Here is a 9,263-nt window from a genome sequence, read left to right on the forward strand (position 1 = left end):
CTTGAGAGTTATTGGTTCTCCAGCATCTCCTACAGTTTCTGTGTGTGCCCAGAAAAGAGCACTTCCCCCACTACTACCACCCACAACTCACATGGATCAGTTCATCAGCTGCAGTACAAAGAATTAGAGGACATGCCTCTAGAAGCCTCAGCCCACAAGAAGGATGAAGCCAAGCGCATACCACTAATGAGGAAATAGTAATTGAAGCAAAGATTAATACGCACTCTCTGAGCTGGATGCCAGTCACTCGAATGCTGCCTGAGGTGAACGCACACCCTCAATATGCACAGCGTAGAGCAAGTTCTCAGCTTTCTCTGGGTCCATCTCCTTATCCACTGGCTCAGACTGCAAGGAAGCCAAAAAGACCCTTGCCTCCCTTCCCAAATAGCCTCTGTGTCACCCCCTTTGCTTCATTTCCAGCAACATTAACACACTGTCATGGAGCAACTGCTTTCCTCTGGCTCTGCTTCAGGAACAGGGCTGGTGTCAGTGCAGCTGACTGGATACAGCAGGTGGGAATAAACTTTCCCCACATCTAGTTTGAAGTTCTCCTTTCTTCTTCAGAGCACCTAGAGCTAGGGCTGTAAGTGCTAAGGCTGTAGGTAGTGCTCCGCACACAGAGGTTTGCACTAGACCTCCCCCTCCGACTCTTATCAGACAGCCCGTGCCAAGGAGGAGGTTTACATAGGATACTAGGAAAAATTTATTCACCAAAAGGGTTGTCAAGCTTTGGAACAGGCTGCCCAGGGAAGTGGGTGAGTCACCATCCACTGAGACATTTAAAAGAAAAAAAAAAAAAAAAAGGGTGAAGTGGCATTTAGGGACACAGTTTAGTGGTGGACTTGATCTTAAAAGTCTTCTTCAATCTAAACGATTCTACGGTTCTATGATAAGACATGAGGAATAAACAGGGTTCAGACCATTTATTCACAATGGGCCTGCCTCTGTTCCCATTTTGTTTTTCTTTGCCTCAGCCTGAGCTGAAGCAAAGCTGTTGATGTGTGTGTATGGCAGCACGCAATGAAAGTTCAATGAGGAATTCTCTACAGCAGATGTTTTTTAAATAAAGTGGGTTTTTTTCATCTAATGCTTTTAGCAAACTAAGGAAGTCAAGATCTATTCTGAATGTATAACAGTTCAGCTTTGTGAAAAGATGTATGCATCTTCTGGTTCTTTTTTATTTTACATATAATTTGGGGGATTATTTTGTATATTTTAATTATTGGGGTTCTTCTAAAGCAGGATTCACTGGTTTCTAACATTTCTTACTTAAGGAGTCAGATAGCAATTAATGACCTGTTGGAAGAGGAAAATGTTATTTTTGAGAAGGATTTTTGTGTTGCAGAAGAAAACAAATTAATGAGAGAAAACAGAAAAGAAAAAGCTCTCCAGTTATTGTATCTTATTGAGAGCTAATAAATTTATCTTGACAGCCTAATAATTGGTATCTATTTTTCATTTTTTGAGTGCATTCTCATATCTGAGATATGTTAAGCTCCCCTGGAACCCCTGAATCCCCTGCAGAGCACTACCTACTAGAAAGTCTGTCAAAGAGGAGCACTGTTCTGCAAAACCCCAATGATGGCTGTGAGTGGTGTCACTGAAAAATATAAAACAAAGCCATGGAACATCTAACGTCTTTCTTTGGCTATCAGTATTGCATTTCAAACCACTTTAAGAAAATTAATTCATTTAACCAGGAAGTCAGGTGGGGATTTTAATTCTGAGAAATATATAATAACTCAGATTACAGTTTATATATAATAACTAGCAGATTCAGATTGATGAATGAACAGAAATATGTAAAGGCTGAAATTAGAAGACAATTATATAGAACAAACCCTATGCCCAGGATGTCATTTAAAGCCCTGTACACCATTGACATCTCTAAAGAATTAAGAAATCCATTAGAAAATATCTGAGCTATGTGCAACAAAATTTTTTTACCTGAGGACGAATTTTTTGACAGCAGGAGATGAATTTTATTGGGTTATGTTAGAAAGATCTTCTGAGTGGCAAAGGATATACATAGCCCTCCAACATTTCGTGCATCTTGTTTCTGCTGTATATGTTCAAAAAGTTGTCTTAGAATTTAGTTGTCCAGTTCATAACTTATGGATGCTTTTATTACAGTTCATAAACCTTCAGAGAAGTTTAATAAAGAAGCTGAGTTTAACCTTGAGACGCTGAAGAGACATACTATACCACATACCATATTTTAATTATATCACCAGCTGGTTAGAAACCAGCCTAATTGTATTTTAAACACCCACCTATTCCCAGATGCTGCATTCTTGAAAACAGATAAATCCTCTGAGAGGATTTTAAAATGCATCACAAAAATGGCTATCACAATCACAGAGGTCTGGATTGCAAAGCAGAGATGCAGAGGACAGGTATGTATCACACATTTCACCAGCCTTAAGAAAGCAGGCTTATTAAAGTACTTCTGTACGTTAACAAGTAGTTTAGGCTACCTAATGCATATCTAGGCTTCACTTCTCAGTCTTAGGGAATACCTGGGCTCAGTGTTGCAAACTTAACGCTCAGACTGAATTGAACCCTGATATTCAAATACATTGGCAGAAGACTGCCAGCAATTAAGGTAATTATCTGGGTTTGATTCACCTCTTGCATGAGAGCTGTATTCTGTTAACCTTACTCTGGCTGAACAGTCACGTTGAAAAGAACGATGGAGGACCCTCGGGATCCTAAAAGCAATGAAGCAGTTGTTTTCCGTGTAGATCAGGGCATTTTTACTTGCTGGGCAACACTGTACTTCTCTACCCTCTAGTGGTAAAAACATACTCTCAGGAAAAACTTCAGTAAGTTTTAAAAACATCACCAAGATTTTTGCTAGAAGTTATTTGATAGTTTGGAAGTTCAGAATTAAAGATAACATTTCTTTTTATGTTGAAATAGGATAGCAAAGCACTTTAGAGACAAAAAAGTAATAGGATTCCACAAGTACTGAAGTGTCTGCATTAACAAACCCAGCCTGGAATGAGAAAATAGAATAATAAAATAAATAAAGTAATAAAATAAATTAAGTAATAGAAACTCAAATAATTGCTTGCTACTTATTTCTTCCAGTATTTTAACTTAGAATCTCAGATTGAAAGTGTAATGCATGCACAACATGTTGTTAGCAGAGGCAGGAAAAGTTAGGGTTTACACAAAGCATGTGGCTTCTAACCAGATCGCATAAGCATATGTTCCAGTTCAACCCAATAAACAGAAAAATGCAAACTTGATTTTTATATTAAAAAGCTTGTTTTCCTGAAGATTGTGTACAAAGTTTGTGTCCATTCATCTGACAGAACAGTTTTAGTTCTGATGTACTGTGTGTATTCCAGTTGGATTTATTATATATTTTGCATAATTTAAATCCCTACCTGACTTTCTGGCTAAATTAAGCCAACAAGCTGGGGTAACTGAAATAACTGCCATGCACACGCTATGTACCCAAAATGTGTTAAAATACTTAAAATTTATAGGAGCACACAAATAACTTTATCTTAACTATTTCTCCCTTGGTTTACCTTCTTCAGTTATTGCCCTTTTAGATAACTTCTGCCTTAGAGTTTATAGAATGTTGGAGTAAATACAACAGATTTTAGCTGATTGTTAATATCAGCCCCTAAATAATGAATAATAAGATTTCCTTGCTGATCTGAGCATATGGAAGCTGTCAATACACTTTGGAACACAGTTGCCACATTAATGAATGGCTGAAACTTGCATGTAAAAGTAATACCAAAGACTGCTCATATAATCTTCTCTTCAGCACAGGAAATTGTTTGGCGATGGTAACTAGCATTTCTTCAGATACATTTTCCATACCTATTAACAAACTACTTAGCTCTGTAGCATAACAAATAATCTCTGATTACTGCAACCGGACCTGTTTTCAGTGCTAATATTCTGCTTTTTATTTTCTTGCATGCATAGACAAATAGGCAGATACACATATTATGCATACACCTATTACCATAATTAAACATATATGAAAAATAATTCACTCTCCTGTTTAAGAAATGCAAGTCAATTTGAGTTGCTAAGATGTAATTTGCCTAAAGCAGAGCCTGTAAAGGATAGAAATGAATAGTTGTGTTACTCAAAATCCCACCGCTGCTTTTAACAGTGAGGTCAGCCTTCTAGGAGGTCTCCAGAAATTACATGGGGAAATGCAGACATGAGAGATGAGTCTGCTGTAGTCAGAGTGACATTTCCAGTGGTTTTGTCTGTCTAAAAGAAGTTGAACTTCAAACCTCAGCACAATTCTTTTCCTTCTTAACCAGACTAGAAGAAAATGGACACAGGCAGCGAGAGAAAGGAGAGATGTAGTGCAGCCCCAGTGCTGGCAGACAGAAGCCCGTGACAGGGGACACAGCACGGTCAGCTCCCAGACATTTTAGTGACCACTGGGACAGCAGCTGAGTGGGCAGCCCAGGCTCTCTGAAACATCAGAGTGTCCCCACGCAGGGGTACGTGTAGAAGAGAGAGCTGGAGAAAAGTCAGTCAAGACTCTGCCCAGGGAGCACGTGAATCTCCAGGTCTTGTGCAGTGAAGTGAGCATTTAGGGTTAGGAAACACTTGAAGCAGGGGGGCTTGGGTCAGGGTGTGCTGTGAGGCTGAGGTGGGACAGGAGGGGAAAGAGTTTGCAGGGGAATGAAATCTGGGCAGGAATGAAGACCCTGGAGCCTCTTTGGGTCCTTGGTAAACCTGGACATAGATGTAGCCCGTATTGCTGATGATCAAAAGCTGGGAGAGGCCCTAGAGACAAACGTTGATTTTGGCAGCATAGCAGAAATGAAGTGCCTGGTATTGCTGAGCACTTATGCTTAGAGACCAGTTAAGTTATAAAACTACAGGGGAAACTCTTGGTTTGATTAATATTTTGAAACTAGCCACTGCCTGTAACATAATACGGGGAGGAAGGAAGTCTGCAGTTTGTGGGAAATCTGATCTGCTTTATTGGTAAACCCAAGCTGGTAAATTCCAGGACAGAGACTTAAAATGAGTGCTATAGTTAGTAAATATGTGGCATATAAAATACAAGGAAATTTTACTTGTTTTCTATAGAAGTATTTTGCCAAATATTGGAGACATGTACATTTTAAAAATGAAAGAAGGGAATTCTAATTCTGCTTCTGAAAATCTGCTTAACACAATGCCAACAGTAAAGTCACTACTTACACTTCTGTAACAAGAAAATGAAAGAGAATTCACAATGTCAAAAACATTTCTCAGTGACCCAATAGATACATACAGAAGGAACCAAAGATAAAACTTTCTAATTACATTTGCAGGTATATTCTGTACTGGTGACCTTCCTCAAGCTACACTAGCAGTAGAATTTAATTCACTGGTCCTTGTAAAGGGGGGGGGTTACAGTACCTAATTACAAACCACAAAAAGCCAAGAGGGAAGGAATGGGTAGGAAAATCAGACATATTAAAATAAAATGTACCCCTGGGGGAAATGGAATTAAATCTTTAACTTCATAAACTAATAGGTAATTGTTGTAGAGAGGGTGAAATATAGTATTCAGAATTTTTATAAGGCTACAGATGCTATAATATTTAGATTCCAGATCACAGCATGTAAGGTGCAAGCAAAAGTTCCAAGGGTATTTTGATATGTTTGTCTACTCTCCACCCCCCAAGCCTACAGATGTTGAAGTGAGATGTTAGAGGAAGCACATTCATGAGCAAAAAGCATGAGACCACATCCATTTTCAGAGTACTTACACGGCACAGTGGAATACGGTATCAGTCAATCAGTTCCACTGAAGATGCATTTTGTACCAAAAAGTATCACTTCTAGCATTGTTTTAGCCATTTTTTCCCCACAATACACTGGCAAAAATGCATTTTACCCCCTTGACCAACACAGCTATGCCAGCAGAAGTATGTAGTACAATCTTGGCTTAAGAATGCCATTGATAAAAAAACATTTCAGGCCTCCTAATCCATGTTTTTGTTCTATGTAGACCAGCACAGCAAAGCTGTTTCTTTGTGGCTTTGTTAGGAATGTTCCCACCATTGACTTCCAGAGCAAAGTTGCATTCACTGAGAGCACAAACAATATCCCTGTGATGAACCTGCACGTCTCCTTTCTGCTGTGCTGGAACCATTCGGATGCTCAACTGTTGTAATTACAATGGAAAATTTCTGTGACGTGATTTTTAAATAGGCAAGACAATCTACACTGAAGTCAGTCCTCAGTTCTGAAAGACATGTTCTCTTCTGCAAGCTTGTAATACAAAAAATACTGTTTAAAAGGACTTTGATTTAACAAGAACTATTTTTAATTCTCTGTATTTACAGGTCAGTGTTCTCCTTTTTTCTCTCCATTGTTTCATCAGCAGTGACAGTTAAAATTAGTAGGCTTGAAAGCAAAATGTGTCATGTCTTTTGAAATGCTAAACTCAGAAACTGCAGCGTGTAGCATTTGCCAGAAAAATGCCGAAGATAGTTTGAAGCTGGCTTGTGAACTGTAGTAACAAGGAGCAAGATGTCTATAAATTTAGGATTGTAGCCATTACCAAAATGGTTACAGGGTTTCTTTTTGACTTTGCCATTGGGTCTGTTTGCAAACAAACATGAGTGTTGTTCTGTCCCCTGCAAGTCATACACATTTGTACGTAGCTCTATGGTATGGCTCCCAGCTTTTTAAGGAGTCTGGACCTTTTACCTTCTAAGATTCCGTCTTTGTGGATGCTATATTATAGATTTCCTCTACCATGGGTTTAAATGATCACTTTCCAGTAGACAGAAAAATTGACTTGAATATGAAAAACTCAAAGTTGACAGGCTGTTTATTTTTGCTAGAATTTTACATCATGTCCAATTATTATTAAGCATTATTATTAATTGCTAATTAATAAGCAACAAAAACTAAAGCCTCCTATACTTCATCTGGAAAATCTTAGATAAAGTATATTAGCACTATTTATATTAGTATATTAGCATATATTCAGGCATTCCTGAATTCATACTACTTGAGTTTATAAAAACATTGAAAAACTGTGACACCCTGTGAGTGCCTGATCTAGTCCTTATTTAGTGGCATTGGTGGCTTGTGGTTTTTCGTTATGTGATGTTATAAATTACCACACTAGTAAAAATATTTTGTAAAATTCTCATAGTAATTTTTCTGGATAGTCTCTGCCTATGTGAATGTATTTAGTCTCAGCATCAAAAGGCAGTCTGAATTGAAATACTGTAGATTTTTAACGCTCCCCTGTGGTTGGAATAACACCCCACTGAGGCTATAGTTCTTGGTATCTGCAGGAACAGCTGCAGTGCTGGAAACTTCAAAAAGCAGTAGAACACTGGATCAGGTAATACCTTCAGATCCTCATGCACTATTGTGCTTTATCCCAGCCTTTTACAGATTTAAGCTGTTTTAAAGGGCAGGGTTTTAAAGAACATGCTAGACATGTGCCTTGTTTCCTCCAGCTATAAAAATAAAAATCTCTTTTGTGCATTTCATAACTTATCAGAAAAAAATCCATAGGTTGATTGTTTGGGTTTTTTTAGATCTCTCCATTCTGTATTGATTTTATTACTTGTGAAACACTCTTGTTTTTTAATATTTTCAGTGTAAATTTTACTCTAGCAGCCTCAACTGCCTAAAATCTGTTCTAAATCTATTTTGCTTTTCTTTCGCATGAGAAAAAAACAGAAATATTTGAAATAAGCTCTATAAATTCTGGAATGTGCATATGTATTCACACACATTAAGCTATCACTACCTTCACTGCAGTAGATGGAAGAGAGGACAAGAGACCATGTGCCTGTTATTAAGCATTTAACTTACATGGGACTGTTCCTAAAAATCAGCATCCATGCAGGCTGACATGGATGCACACATGGCCTGCATTGTCCTGAGAGGTCAACAGCAGGAATGGTAATATGGTGCTCAGTGGAGGCAGGTCCCCTTGTAGAGTGGCACACAGAAAAGTGGGACAGCACAAGGGGTGTGCCCTTCTGAGTGGGAAGAAGCCAACAAAAAAAAAAAAAAAAAAACCCACCAAAAAAAAAAAGCTGTAAACCTGCAATAAAAAAAGTCCATGACCAAGGTCAGCCTTGGAAGTCTGTATTAAGCACCTTCTTGTGCAGGCAAGCGCAAGGCTATATCTTTTCCATTGAAGGGCATCTACAGCAGTTTTTCCTGAGCTGGACAGAGTGGTCATGGCCCTTTTTGCTTTTAACTACCCTGGAATGAGCTATAAACTACTCCAAAGAGAGCTAACAACCACATCTCTTGTAAAAGGTGGGATTCATGAAAGGGAAATTTATAGCCATGGTACCTGTTGTAAGTGCTCTTTATACACCTTATTCACAGCTTTTACTTTAAAAAAAATAATAAATAAATCTACCAAAAATCATGGGAGTAAGATCCAGAAAAAAAAGTTTTCCATTTTTTTAGCTAAGTTCCGATCCCACTCTGCTGAAGAGCTAGATCATGCCTACATGCAGGTTCCTGGCCCCTACCATTTACACTGGCCAAAGCAGACTGCTATGCTTAGACATCACAGCAATTTTTATCAGAAATGGAAAAACACATTGATTTTTAGATTTCCTTGAGAGGTTAAATGGTGTGTATGTTACCTGAATCATTCTCTGAAACTTGTGAGCAGCAGGCTTCTAAGCTGAGCCTTAGGCAGGGATTGAGGCGTCTGAATTTCTGCTTTACCCCAGACCAGGAGTGCACTTCTGAAGTGACTCTCCCCCCCATCCCCACTTACTGCAATTTGGCTAATAACTCCAGCAGTCCTGGAGTGCGTGAACCAGGTTCCTTCTCGGTGTTGCAAACCTGGATTACATACTCCAGGACGACAGGTAAGGCTCTGCAACTGCTCCTAGGCATTCAGGCCTTGAAGACCTAGTGTAAATCAGAGTTCAAAGAAATACCATCGTTGTGCAATGCCTTTTAGAGAAGTAGAGGGTGAATCGAATGTTCTCTGAAATAGAACGAGTCCAAAACTAGAGTAACCGCTAGAGGGAGCCTCTAAATCATCATATCGTAGTATCAAACCTCTATAACGAGCCTTCAACTCTAGATAGCGAAGTGCTTTAAAAGGGTCAGTGAGCGTTACTTCCTCCAGCACTCGGTTTAAAGAAAAAGAGAGTAAAAGACAAGAGTATGCCAGGCTTCTGCAAAATTCTACGTTCATTCTATATTCTGAGCAAATACAGACTTTCTAAAGATTTCCCCACAGAAAATAAGTAGTACCACTTAGTGCGGTGGCT

Source organism: Falco naumanni, chromosome 2 (genome assembly GCF_017639655.2).
Source record: "Falco naumanni isolate bFalNau1 chromosome 2, bFalNau1.pat, whole genome shotgun sequence".
Taxonomy (NCBI): Eukaryota; Metazoa; Chordata; class Aves; order Falconiformes; family Falconidae; genus Falco; species Falco naumanni.